Source organism: Alosa alosa, chromosome 12, assembly GCF_017589495.1.
Source record: "Alosa alosa isolate M-15738 ecotype Scorff River chromosome 12, AALO_Geno_1.1, whole genome shotgun sequence".
Taxonomy (NCBI): Eukaryota; Metazoa; Chordata; class Actinopteri; order Clupeiformes; family Clupeidae; genus Alosa; species Alosa alosa.
In genome coordinates, this window is record NC_063200.1 from 27,064,329 (window position 1) to 27,078,150 (window position 13,822).

At 40.3% G+C, this 13,822-nt stretch overlaps 1 long non-coding RNA gene across 2 annotated transcripts; it reads left to right on the top strand.

Annotated features, from left to right (window-relative positions):
* Window positions 1–6,005: 6,005 nt before the first annotated feature.
* On the top strand, window positions 6,006–9,831 carry LOC125304954. 2 transcript variants are annotated; one of them, XR_007195294.1, is made up of 5 exons: window positions 6,006–6,022; window positions 8,625–8,743; window positions 8,855–8,993; window positions 9,237–9,288; window positions 9,397–9,831. It is a non-coding gene; the product is annotated as an uncharacterized LOC125304954 (long non-coding RNA). The 2 variants fall into 2 exon arrangements; XR_007195295.1 differs by lacking the exon at window positions 9,237–9,288.
* Window positions 9,832–13,822: the final 3,991 nt, after the last annotated feature.

A 13,822-nucleotide genomic window follows, 5' to 3' on the forward strand; every position in this document is an offset into this window, starting at 1 on the left:
AGCCACTGTCCAGAAACTGTCCCCCGATATGGACAAGCTAGTGGAAGTTAAAAGGTGTCTTTTTGTTTGACTAATTCCTACTGGATATTCAATCACATGGCCAATGTTGGACTACTTTATTCTGGCGCTTACTTTCTGTGACTCGTTTAGGCCTACTTGGCCAGGCCTTCTTTTAATTGGCCTAATTATGCATTGACGTGTTTTCATGTGCAAGCCTTCAATAAATATAATACAAGTAACACTTGTGTTATTTATAGGAAATGTGTTTTGTTGGCATTTAGTCTATTTTGTTGCATTTCTAATTTATAAATCTAGGCTACTTGCATGGATAGGAAAACGTTTTTAGAGGGTAACTGTCTCCTGCTTTAGGTTATGTAATTGTAGGGCTCATTGTGAGGCTATTTTGGTGCCAATGGATATTCTTTTTGATGTGTAGGCCTTCATGAATAATTTCAAATAGCCTACCTATCAATGTGTTTGCCATTTTCAGTGTTTGGCATTTTTAGTCCGAAAGTGTAATCCGGCCCCCTGAGGTCTCACTTGAAAAAAATCTGGCCCCCTGTCCAATTTCACCGTGGCATCCCTGATCTAGGCTATTTGAGTTTCTTAAAGCTGAGCTGTGCCTATTTAACTGTTCAGTCATTCCAACTATATTAAACCTCATCTACCTTTCAAATAATTTAACCATTTAAACTATCCACCTATTTAACTGTTCAGGCATTCCAACTACATTAAACCTCATCTACCTCGCAAATAATTTAACCATTTAAACCAGTGTTTTTCAACCTTTTCACTTTTGACACTTACAATGTCCCACGGCACACTAACATCCTGTGTGAAGAAAAAATAAACATACCATAGCCTAAAATTTCAAATAATACACACAGATATGGGCCTTATTATGGCTTCTATGCAAGACCTGCTCAATAAAACAAGCGCCCTCTGTTTCATTTGTAGGTGACTATATCTATAATTTAATTGTTATGAACTGGATATGTGATATGGGGGCCCCGTTGTACAATGCATGCATACCACAAATAGTGCAATCATACAATCAATGAGAGCATGTGGTTTTAAATTCTTTGTTGCAACAGTTGCTTTTCTGGACCAGTGAGTGACATTTGGGTAATTTTCTGCGGCACACCTGATGATCTCTCACGGCACACTAGTGTGCCCCGGCACAGTGGTTGAAAAACACTGATTTAAACTAGCCACCTATTTAACTGTTTAGTCATTCCAACTATTAAACCTCATCTACCTAGCAACCAATATAGCAACCATGTCAAATACCCTAGTAACAGCCTAGCAACCACTTCCACAGTTACAACCTAGCAACCAATGAGTTTAACCTAGCAACCAGCATAGCAACCACCACAACTAATCTAGCAACAGCCTAGAAACCACCTCAAGTACCCTAGCAAAAGACTAGCAACCATGTAAAATACCCTAGCAACAGCCTAGCAACCACTTATACAGTTACAACCTAGCAACCAACATAGCAACGAATGAGTTTAACCTAGCAACCAGCATAGCAACCACCACAACTAACCTAGCAACAGCCTAGCAACCACCTCATGTACCCTAGCAACAACATAGCAACCATGTCAAATACCCTAGCAACAGCCTAGCAACCACTTCTACAGTTACAACCTAGCAACCAATATAACAACCAATGGGTTTAACCTAGCAACCAGCAAAGCAACCACCACAACTAACCTAGCAACAGCCTAGCAACCACCTCAATTACCATAGCAACAGCCTAGCAACCATGTCAAATACCCTAGCAACAGCCTAGCAACCATCACAACTTCAACCTAGCAACCACCACAGCAACCAACAGAATTACCTAAACAACCAGCATAGCAACCACTTAATTTGGCATAACAACCAACATATGTACCATAGCAACACTATTGCAACTATATCGGCATTATTTGTTTTTACTCTGTATGATATTTTACATCATATGTTTTGCATTTTCATGCACTGTATTGCCTTCAGGAAATGCTTTTCTAGTTATTATTATTCCGCTGACACTTTTTGTGCGTTTAATACAGCTTCAACCGTTTAACTTAGAAACTTCATTCAAACTGCGTTGCGTAGGTCTTACTTATGTGACTTCAGCTATGTATTTTTCTTTCTTTGTAACTTTAATTAAAAACTACTAAAATTTCCCCATTGACTTAACATTAGATTATGACAACACAATAGAGCAATTAGAACCCTATGCCAGGTGTTTAGGCCACCTGGCAGAAACTTTCTCAGGCTTTAAGCATACAATATGGCTGTATTAAGACTACAGATCATGTTCAACTGCTTCCTGTGCCCACAACTGTTTCAAAATAAAAGTCCCTTTAAACTATCCAACTTTTTAACTGTTCAACTGTTATCAACTGTTCAACTGTTACTGTAACTGTTTGTCAACTATGACTCCCATCAACTGTATCCTCTGCCTTCAACTGTTTAAAAATAAAAGTCCTCACTAGCTAGTTAGCTAGTTAGCATCATTAACATTGTTAGCATTGTTAGCATAGTTAGAATTTGAGCAGAACTGCTAAAAATGATTAGCTAAGTTAGCTGAGTCACATGGTTAGCATAGTTAGCATTTTTAGTAAAACTGCTAAAAATGATTAGCTAAGTTAGCTAAGTCACATGGTTAGCATGTTAACATTGTTAGCATTTTTTCCAAAACTGCTAGAAAACATGAGCTAAATTAACTAAGTAACTTGGTCAAAATAATTAGCTTTGTTAGCATAACTGCTAGCAAACATTAGAGACATTCCAACTGTCAGTTATCGTCAACTATCTACCTATATAGAGCCTTTAAACTATTTGTCTATCAACACGCATTAAACTATCAGTATGTCAACAACTTTTAAACTATCTACATATAACTTTTAAACTTTCAACATTCATTAAATTATCTGTCTTTTAAACTATCTGTCTATTAACAACTGTTAAACTATCTACATTCAACATTTAAACTGTCTACGTCTAAACTATCAACTTTTTATTAAGCTATGCTATGTCTATCCTAGCTTCATTTTCATGCACTCGTAATTCCCTAGTTGCCAGACTGAAGCCTAGGCTACTACATTTAAACACAATTGTTGCGCGACTTCTACAAACTTAATAAAAAGTCATTTGCGCTTACGAATTTAATAAAAAGTAATAAATCATGCATAATTAAACAATAACTCAATTTAGGCTACTTGGCTACGCAAAAAGGTTTCTATTAGGCTACAGCACAACCCCTATTCAACTTGTTTCACTTCAATGTCACAATCCCGACACTTTTTCAACTGGATGAAACATAACAGTGAACCATTAAATATCTCCCAGATTTCAGTGCCCATCAGTCTTAACATTTAGCAATATAATCAAACAGTCCAAAAGTAAATTAAATCCCAAACCAAACCGAAAATGTTATGCTTTTGATAGCCTACCGGTATGCCGCTCCAAACGAACGCATGTCTAAATGCAGGTTAGAAATGAAAAAAAGCCTGCCTTTCTGTGTCTCAGATGGAATTTCTAACAGGGTTTTGAAATCCTGCGCTGCTCAGTTAGCTCCTGTGTTCACTTATATCTTTAACACATCATTGGCTCAAGAGACAGTTCCAACTTGCCTCAAGCAGTCTGTTATTGTTCCAGTACCGAAAAACAAATATCCATCATGTCTGAATGACTACCGCCCAGTAGCCCTGACGTCTACAGTGATGAAGTGTTTTGAGAAGCTTGTGAAAAACATTATCTGCTCATCCCTCCCTGCCTCCTTCGACCCCCCCTCCAATTTGCTTACAGAGCCAACAGGTCTACAGAGGATGCCATCTCAAACCTCATGCACACCACCTTAACTCACCTGGAGGAGGGGAATGGGAATTATGTGAGGATGCTGTTCATTGACTTTAGTTCAGCATTCAACACGATAGTACCTCTCACCTTGGTCACAAAGATGAAGGCCTTAGGACTGAACACCACCCTGTGTCACTGGATATTTGACTTCCTCACCGACCGTTCACAAGTGTTTAGAGTGGGGGGTCTGACATCTGACTCATTAACCATCAGCACTGGTGCTCCCCAAGGCTGTGTTTTGAGTCCACTGCTGTACAACATCTACACACATGACTGCAAAGCCAACAGTAGTCATACCTCCATCATCAAGTTTGCAGATGACACAGTGATCTTGGGCCTGATTTAGTATAACAATGAACAGCTCTACTTGGATCAGGTTGATGAGGTGGCACAGTGGTGTCAATCTAACAGCTTGACACTGAACATCACTAAAACCAAGGAAATGGTAGTGGATTACAGAAGGCAGCAGCAGAACTACAGTTACACCCCACTAATGATCAGCAGGCAACCTGTAGAGAGTCACAAGTTTTAAATACCTTGGTGTCCACATTACTGAAGACTTAACATGGACTGTTAACACTCAATATGTTCTGAAGAAGTCCAGACAACGACTCTACTTCCTTCATCAGCTAAGGAAATTCAAAGATTCTACATCCATCATGAAGGCCTTCTACACTTCAGCGGTTGAGAGTGTTCTAACTGGTAGCATCATCACCTGGTATGGGAACTCCACAGTTAGAGATTGTAGTACTCTGCAGAGAGTAGTGCACTCAGCTGAACGTATCTATAAGAACTCAACTCCCTGCTCTACAAGATATCTATTCCAGAAGAGTACTCTAAGAGCCCAAAAGATTCTGAAGGACTCTTCTCATCCTAACAATGGATTATTCCTACCGCTGAAATCAAGAAGACGCTTATGTAGTCACAAAGCCAGAACTGAGAGACTCAGGAGAAGTTTTTATCCCCAGGCCATCTGAACTCTGAACTCACACTATACTGACTTTGCACACATTCACTCCTCAGCACTCTCAAACATTTCCCAACTCTGAACTCACACTATACTGACTTTGCACTCATTCACTCCTCAGCACTCATGACCCCCCCCCCCACACACACACACCTACATGACCATAGCACTTTTACAGCCCTCTCCCTATGCTACAGACCTTTTATTTATTTTCTTATTTCATCACACGTCAAAACACACACACACACCTGACTTTCTCCAACTTTTGCACATCTCCATAGAACTTTTAATGTATTATTTTTGATTTCTCCTCCATCTATCTACCCATGTCCTTGATTGCCTAGCCTTTCTGCCCCCACCCCCATCCCCCACACACACACAAAAAAACACACACACTTACATCATCACTGTCATCACCTCACATACATACAGCACACTGCTTGCTACAGTAAGCCTCCTCTACATACTTGCTGCACACTGCCCCCCCTACATACACAGCACATTGTCTTCAGGATCTTCTCCAACACACATCCCTCTACATACTTACAGCACACTGTCCCCACCTACCCCACACACACTACACACACACACACACAGTCACCCTCCCGGCCCACACACACATCTTCACTGTCATCACTCACATACATCATACAGTACTCTGCTTGCAATAGTAAGTCCCTTCACCATACTTGCAGTACACTCCAGTTTCTTCCTTGGTAGGGAGTTTTTCCTTGCCCCTGTTGCTCTTGGGTGCTCCTTGTTGGTGCCCCCCGCCCAATCCCAATCCTCCCCACCTTTCTTATGCAGCCCTTGCCACTTAATATACTAAACCCCTAATATACCCCATAAATGCACAAATAGTTTTGACACCAGACATAATTTCACTGCATTTCTTACTTCCAGTAACTATATGCATGTGACAATAAACTTCTTGTATCCCTTTGAATAGCCTACCAGCTTGCCCTCAAATAAAGATGCTGTGCTTTCCTGCTTTCCTTGCTGTGACCCGAAACTAACACTGATCAGTATCAGCGGCTGTTGGCAAAAAATTAAACATTTAGCGCGACAGCCGGACGCTAAACGTATGGCACAATTCTGTAAAAAGTGACTGTCGGCCCATTACATGTGGAAGAGCCCACGAGCAGAGTCAGTTTGAAACCAACAGGACGGCGCGAACTGTCTGGCTTTTGGACACTGCCTGTGGTAAGTAACATGCAACTTTACCGCTTTACCTGTTATTGCATGTAAATCATTATGAATGTATCACGTAGGCTTATTATTGCAGACAAAATTTAACAAGTAGCATAACAAGAATGGGTGTTTCAATCTAGCCCCCTTGACGATGACGAAGCTAGCGGTAAATACGTTATGATTTCTTAGCCTACTTTGTTGGCCTAATTAGCTGCTACCGTTAACGCCAGTGTTGGTGGTCAAAAAACGTTCAGTGCTGTAACGTTAGCTATACTTGCATAATTATGTGGTTTTCAAGAAAAGTGTGATCTAATCATTTTAGAAATAGCTTAACAGTTAACCAGTATTGCATGACTTAGAATATAGCATTGGTAATTGAGCATTTCATCGTTATCTATCCTACTTCAGGCACTAGGCAGGCAGGACTGAGACTGTATGCCTTAAGCAGGCATGCAAACTCCTCACCTTTCGGCGAAATTCGCCGTTTTGAATCCAAAATGACTGACTTACGTGGTTTGTGCAGAACCGATGAGAAAATATTTGAAAATATTGTGCAAACGCAAACACATCTTGGTGTTGCCAGACCGTCATTAAAAAATTCAGCAACGAATGTTAGGCTATGTGCATTTACTAAACATCAGTGGAAGCTTGTTGCTGCAGAGGCAACGTGAACAGAACGCCTTCAAGAGGTATAGCCTCCATTTTGTGAGCGCGAGATAGGCCTAGATGCGCCTGAAATGTCAGCTGGAATGTGAGCACGGCGAGGAGAGCTGCCTAGAGATGTCACAGGTGGGCTAGTTGAAACTTTCAACTTCTGTTAGCAAAAGACGTTGAGATTAGTGTAGCAACGTAGCATTAGCGGTTTTGTTTAAATGTTGTTAAAGTTAGCGATATGAGACAGAAATATAGACACAACGAGTTAATTTGATGAATAGGTTACGTGCTGTACTTGGTCTAGATCGGCCAAAGGTGAAGCAAATACACAGACCTTATCAGTATAGCAAAGGCTAATGTGAATAACCTAAAGAGTTAAATGTCTCCTAAACTGGGCTGTGCAAAACGTTTAACTCTTTAAATATTCACATTTAACGCTTTAATTATTCACATTAGCCTTGGCTAAACTGATCAGTGTTGATTGACATGTCTTTAAGAACCGTTCAGTGACCTGATCTGAAGTAGCCTGTGCCTATAGGGTAGGCTACAATTTAACATGTAGTGTGAACACTTCACACAACACAACTTTATTGGTTGGTTAAACAAACTAACTAGCACAATGCCACAATCTGTAAGTAACCTAGGCTGCAGGATAACACTTGTTATGAAATGGTGTGCCCTCCACAACACACCCACCCCCCTCTCCCCCAACATTATAAATCAATTGCACCATATTGCTAATGTTATACACCATTTGAAAGCTTGGACACTTGGGAATCCATATATGACCTTCTAGCTGCAGTGTGTATCCTTATCAATAAGATAGATGCAGCAAATTGGGTATTGAAATAGGCACAGGAATCCATATTTTTATCCAATATTTGTTGTGCAGATGTATAATCCATCTTATCCACACCCATTGAACCAAAAAAGAAAATGCAAAGACATTTCTGTAATTATTCCATAGTGTAGTCATTCCATCAGAACCTCTGACAAACAATCCAAATAGTCCAGAAACCACACAGTAAGGCTTTTATTGTCAGTATGCATTTTGGGTAACCAAAAGTCCTATGGGGAGTTTCCATTGGGCATTTTACAAAACGCATGAGCATACCTTAGCAAATAATGGTCTAAATGACTAATTTTTCATTTTATTTTGATCTACTTTTGCACACGGCTTCACAAGACCTGGTCTAGACACAAAAATGCCCATTCCATAGGAAGTTAAAACATTTCAAATCGATTTTACAAATTAGTCTAGTCTACCCTATTTTATATAATGTTAGTCTGAAATAGTGTGTCTCAAGCAAGTTTCACCTGGTTTGGTTCAACAAATATTCAAACTTATCTTTATTCTAATACTATGCCTACTATGTCTTCATGTCCAATAGGCCTGAAATCTTCAAAAACATGTCTGAACTTCAGGCACAGAGAAAAAAGAAAGAAAGAAAACTCATGTAGATTGCTTAGGAGGAGAGGAGGGCCATGCTGAAGCATGCTGCCAAACAGTGCAACGGGCCCCTCACACTTAAGGAGAAATAGGAGAAGACACTTTTTTTATATTCACTTATTTTTATCATACGTATGATATTTTTGGCCACAACAATTTTTTTAGTGATTTTATAGTTTGTTTTCTTTGTAAATCTCTGGTTTTGGGCCATTTCATACTCCGTGGAAGCTATGCACTATTGTCACTTCGCGTGCCCTTCTCACCTTTTTCACCCCTGAGTTTGCATGCCTGCTTAAGAGAGTGTGTGTGTGTGTGTGAGTGTGAGAGAGAGCGAGAGAGATGGTAGCAGGGTGGGTCCTGTCCTGGTCATGTAAAGCTCATCAAAATCTGTATTTTAAGGTCGTTCTGTATTTTGTACTGAGGGGTTGTTTATGATCATGTAATCATTTTGAACACATATACTTCCATTAACCTAACGTTACTGTGACTTTTTTAAAATGTACACCTCAGAATCCAGGCCACACTGACCAGAGACCTGCCTGCACTCCTTTGGATGAAGAAGGCTACCCGTGTATACATGTGTGAACCATTTCTTGTGTTGGAAAAACAGGAGACCTGAAGAGCTCTTGGTAAGTTGTACATTGATTTAATAGAATAAGTAATACGTTTTTGTTTAGATGAGCCAAATCATAGGAATCAGCTTTCATCTAGGCCTGTGTTTTGTGATGTCTCATTTTTAGATGCTTTTGGTTTGCCTCATCCATTATGTCAGCAAAGAACAGGAGTGGGCAGGAAACATGCGCTGTTGAAAACATGGCCAACCAACTGGAGCACCCACAAGGCTCTTGTGAAGGAAGTCCACAAGCCTTTGTGCTTCAGGTCTGTATGTGTTGACAAATATGTCTTGCTCTTGGTGATTGTCATTGGTAATATATCAGCATTTAAGAATCACACAATGTCAATGTTGCCCAAAATGACTACCAGGGAGGTGTTACCAAGACAGCTGCAGAGTGGCAAGACTGGGCTTTAGTAATATTTTGTCAGACAGTAAAGGATAAATAGTTTAATGATTTTTTTCTTTTCTTTTGAAATGACATGCTGTCCATACATCTCAAATTGAAGGATGGATGGAAAGAACTTTTTGATCAACCCCCACAGAGAGCTGAGGCTATCTGTAAGTATATTTGAGTGGACAAACAGAACTTCTCTGACAGATGACATGTTGAAATCTTGCTTTAGACCTCATAATGATCTTATAATATTCTTTTATAACTAAATGCAGTTTGGAGACACCCCCGGCTGGTAGTGCTGCTGAAACTGGTGGAGGCAACAATGAAGCGGCAACAGAAAGAGAAGGCAGGTGGCAAAGGTTGCTGCTATTGAAAAATACTTTGAGAGTGAGTATGTGTGCATGTATGTAGCTGGGTAGGTCATGGTACATGGTACAAAAATACAGAATTTAAAGCACTAGCACAACACTTAACTCACAACCCACAACTACTGACAATGGAATTACTCTTTTAGAGTGAGTGAGTGAGGGAGAGAGATAGAATATTTCTGTAAATGTTTAATGTTAATTTAGAATAATTTATTTCTTTGAATCATTATACAGTTTTAAAATGTTTAATTGTTTGTGTTTTTGTATATGAAAGAAGTCGATTGTTGTAGATAAAAGTAGATTGTATATTTTAACTTGTTTAATTTCTAAAGTGTATATATGTAAAAGCTTGTATAATTTTAAATGTTTGTTTTATTTGCAAGGTTGTGTTTGTCAAACTTGTTAATAAAAGTAGCTTGTGCTTTTAATTACTAGTTCTGGATTTGTGTTTATTTTCAAGTACTTTTGGTAGTTAATGGGCCACATGTGGCCCGGGGACCCAGCCGACATTCAGCCAACACTCAGTCAGATCAGTTTTATAGTGCGTGGGCCAGTACAGGCCCAGAGGCCCAGCCGACACTCAGCCAACACTCAGTTATATAGTGTGTGGGCCAGACCTGGGCCAACAGAATGCATGACACTCATTTAACAGTGTGTGGGCCACACCTGGGCCAACAGAAACAATAACAGTCATTTCACAGTGTGTGGGCCACACCTGGGCCAACAGTTCCAATAAGAGTCATTTTACAGTGTGTGGGCCAGACCTGGGCCAACAGAAACAATGAGAGTCATTTTGCAGTGTGTGGGCCACATCTGGGCCAGAGGAAATTCTTTGTGTCAGTTATCAGTAACTGGGCCATTGTTGGGCCGGAGGCCCAGCCAGAACTGGGCCAACACTCACAAAACCCTGAGGCAAGGTAGTGGGCCAGAGGTGGGCCGGTCAAATTTTGCTATCTGGGTAGGATACTTTGGTGGATTATTCTAAACCCTGGGAGCGCTTTTGGACCCCGAGAATTCAGCAGGGAGTACATTGGAGCTTTCTACGACAAACAGCGCTGGGTGCTGGGTTTGATCCAAACTTTTTCTGCTGTGACCGGTTTCCCTAAGCCTGTTTGTAGCCTCCAAAAACCCTTTCACCTGCCTTCCATACCTACCGCTGCCCCAATCCCATTTAAATTCTTCATTACAACAAACTATAGCCTACTTTTCCGTGGCGGCACCCACACAACAAAACGTCTCACTTCTTTCACCCCTGACTCCTTCAGTTGATATTTTGACCTACTCTAACTTTTGATTTCGTTTCATACATTTTCTTTCTTTCATTTTCTTTCTTTTGATTAGACATTGTATGCTCTAGGAGAACGACTCACTTTGTGTTGTCGGCCTATGTTAATACCGACCTTGTCGGAAAACTGGTAGCCTACATTTCTTTAATGTTCCTGAGCTCAATAGAGGATTGTTGAAGCTGACTGCTATTTATATGTATGCTATTGTAAGAAAGTGGGTTAACGAACAACTGCATATTGAACATTTTGAGTTTGGTTTAAAGGGGTTTTTTTTTTTTATTGTTTGGGGCGATTCCTTTGTTCAACTGCGCCTTGACCGCAGCTTACCTACAGCTAGGCCTGAAGTTGTTAATATGCCACGGTCTGAAATACTGTTGAGAACTTTCAATACATTCATTCATTTAAAAGTTCAGAGTGAAACCGAGTCTCCTTCTCACATACAAAAAATAAGCTGGCGTAACTGAAATGACTATGTCCGGGTTTCAGTCACGTTACACCATAATGGTAATGGTTCAAAGCTAGTTAAAGGTCCAGTATGTAGGAAACAGACAGAGCGGTACAAAATATGACCGCTGCCCAGTCCAGCACATTTTTTCCACAAAAATAAATCACGCTGAAAGTAGTGTTAATTTCGTCAGACTAGACAAGAGGAAATATGTTTGTCAACGACCTTTTTTTTCATGACTGAGACGATGACGAGACGGCAGTGATGTCCTGAAACACTGACTAAGACTATCTTAAGATGCATTATTGTTGACGAAAAAAGACGAGGCTAAAATGTTTTGCATGAAATAAAAACTAAGATAAAATCTCCCTTCATGTTCGTCTACAAAATGAGAAGACAGAATATCTAGCTGTTACGTTTTCAAAATATTCCGAATGAGTTCATACGCAACAGCTTTCCTGTAGGCTAGTCTACGTGCTGTTGCTGCAACCCTGTGGCTGCAACACGAAACTACATGGAACAAGAACACTGGAGATGCCAGTTAGCAAGCTAACTACCTAAGCTTTATCAAAGATTGTTAAGGCGGAGCAAGATACTTCGTCGTAGTTCATGTCTATGGGCGCGAAATGGGGATCGAATCCTGTCTGCATAAAGAGGCGTGGTCGATGACGTATTGACGGCGTAAGTTGCAACCGCCAACAGCAGCGGCAGAAATAACCGGGCGACACCTGATATAAGGTTGATTTTCTCCAGACTGGATTGCTCAAAAATGCTAAAAATGTACCTGAAATGTTCAGAAGGGTTTGAGGATCATGAAAATGTGCCCGAAATTCACATTCCTAACTCTATAGAACCAAGACTTTAGCAAATGTGGTGAAATTCTGAGCTATGCCCATAGACTTCAATGGAGCAGTCGCTGCCTCTGCTCTGCATAAAGGGGGATTTTGACCCCCCCTCGTGCGATCCGGGTTCCCGGAAGTGGCTCCTGATGAAATATCTTGCTCCGCCTTAACAATCTTTGGCTTTATGCCACAATGCTACATACCCAGAAGTTGAAGCTTCTCTCATACAAATTAACATCCCCCAGAATGTCCATACGAAAATGTTCATCATGTACTGTCAACTATTTAACTAGTTAGACTGAAGATGCAAAGTTTGCTAGCAAGTAAGCTAATATGGAAAGTTCGCTAGCAAGTTAGCTATGGCTAAGATGGAGAGTCTGTTTGGGGAATGTGTTGTGTTAGGCGCATATCGCCATCTAGCGAGGCGGAGTAAAACATTAAAGGTCCAGTATGTAGGAAATAATGGAAAATAAACTGTAACCATTCCAAAAATGATCACCATATGTTGTCAGAGAGTAAGGAAACACGATGAATTGAAGTAATGGCTTATTTGACAACATTACTCTAACCCGTGAAACCCCGTAAAACCCAAAAAAAATGAGTTACGGGCGGAATGTCTAATTTTCGTTTATGTTTTGAACGATTCATTCTAGAATAGCGATTAATAATGGGCTAGCTGGCGTCCTCCTATTTGGGTTGCCAAATTAGCAAAGGCCAACTGTCAACAGCTGTCAGTTGTAGTCATGAACGACTACGAGAGGCAGGCAAATTTCCAAAATTTAAACAAGAAACAAATTAAGTGGACATCGGAGGAGCTTCTTGAGATGGTGACGTCTTCGTCAAATGAAGAATATCAAGTCTGACGCAGAGCTGGCCATATTTCTCCACAACAGGTAGCCTAGGCTAAACTTCATCTGCATCGCTAACTTCAGCTAAATATGTTACATTGGTTAGAGAGGTATTTTTTTTTTTACTGTTTCCGTAATGTGTAGCTGGGTCATGGTTGGAGAAACGTTAAAGCAGCTGCAGGTCAACTAACGTTAGCTAAGTCTTAATTACATCTGGCAACCCAGAAGAGGCTCGCGTCTGGTAGTCTTGAGAATGTTCACCAGTGTTTTGATTTTGGCCTGCAGAACGTTCGGTAACAATCCTACAAATCGCACCTTTAATACTTTGGCCCAGAGCCATATAAACGTAGAGTTGCGACAATGGGTGTTCAAAATTCCGTTGGTCACGTGGTTTGTGTAAACCTCAACTAGTTCCCGGAAGTGATTGACAATGGATTAGAATGCATTAAATAGGCTACTGTTCAATGATAGACAGAGCCACGATTTGGGGTAATTGACAGTCAATAAATGCATTGATCTACAATATAACACAGTGTAATTATTGTGTAAACTATGTAGTATCCTACCATTACAACAATATTAAATTAAATTCCAGACCTTATATCTTAGCCTGCTATATAAGGTGGCCTTTTTTCCGCCCTTTTACGTGTCACTTAATATTAATTTCTGTACAAAATCAAGACGGGAGATTCTTTAGAAAACGCAATTGCACCCATCCCATAAGTGTATCTAAATTATCGCTATATAAAATAAATGACCTCTTACAGTGACTCGAAAAGCTATAAACAGTGTTTTTGAGACTGCGTGTAGACTACAAAAGCGCATGGAGCTCCTGTGAATTTTGATTTTGCAACGAGAAACTGTAACACAGCTAGTCTAACATTACTTGTTTGAGTTTTCTACCCCGCG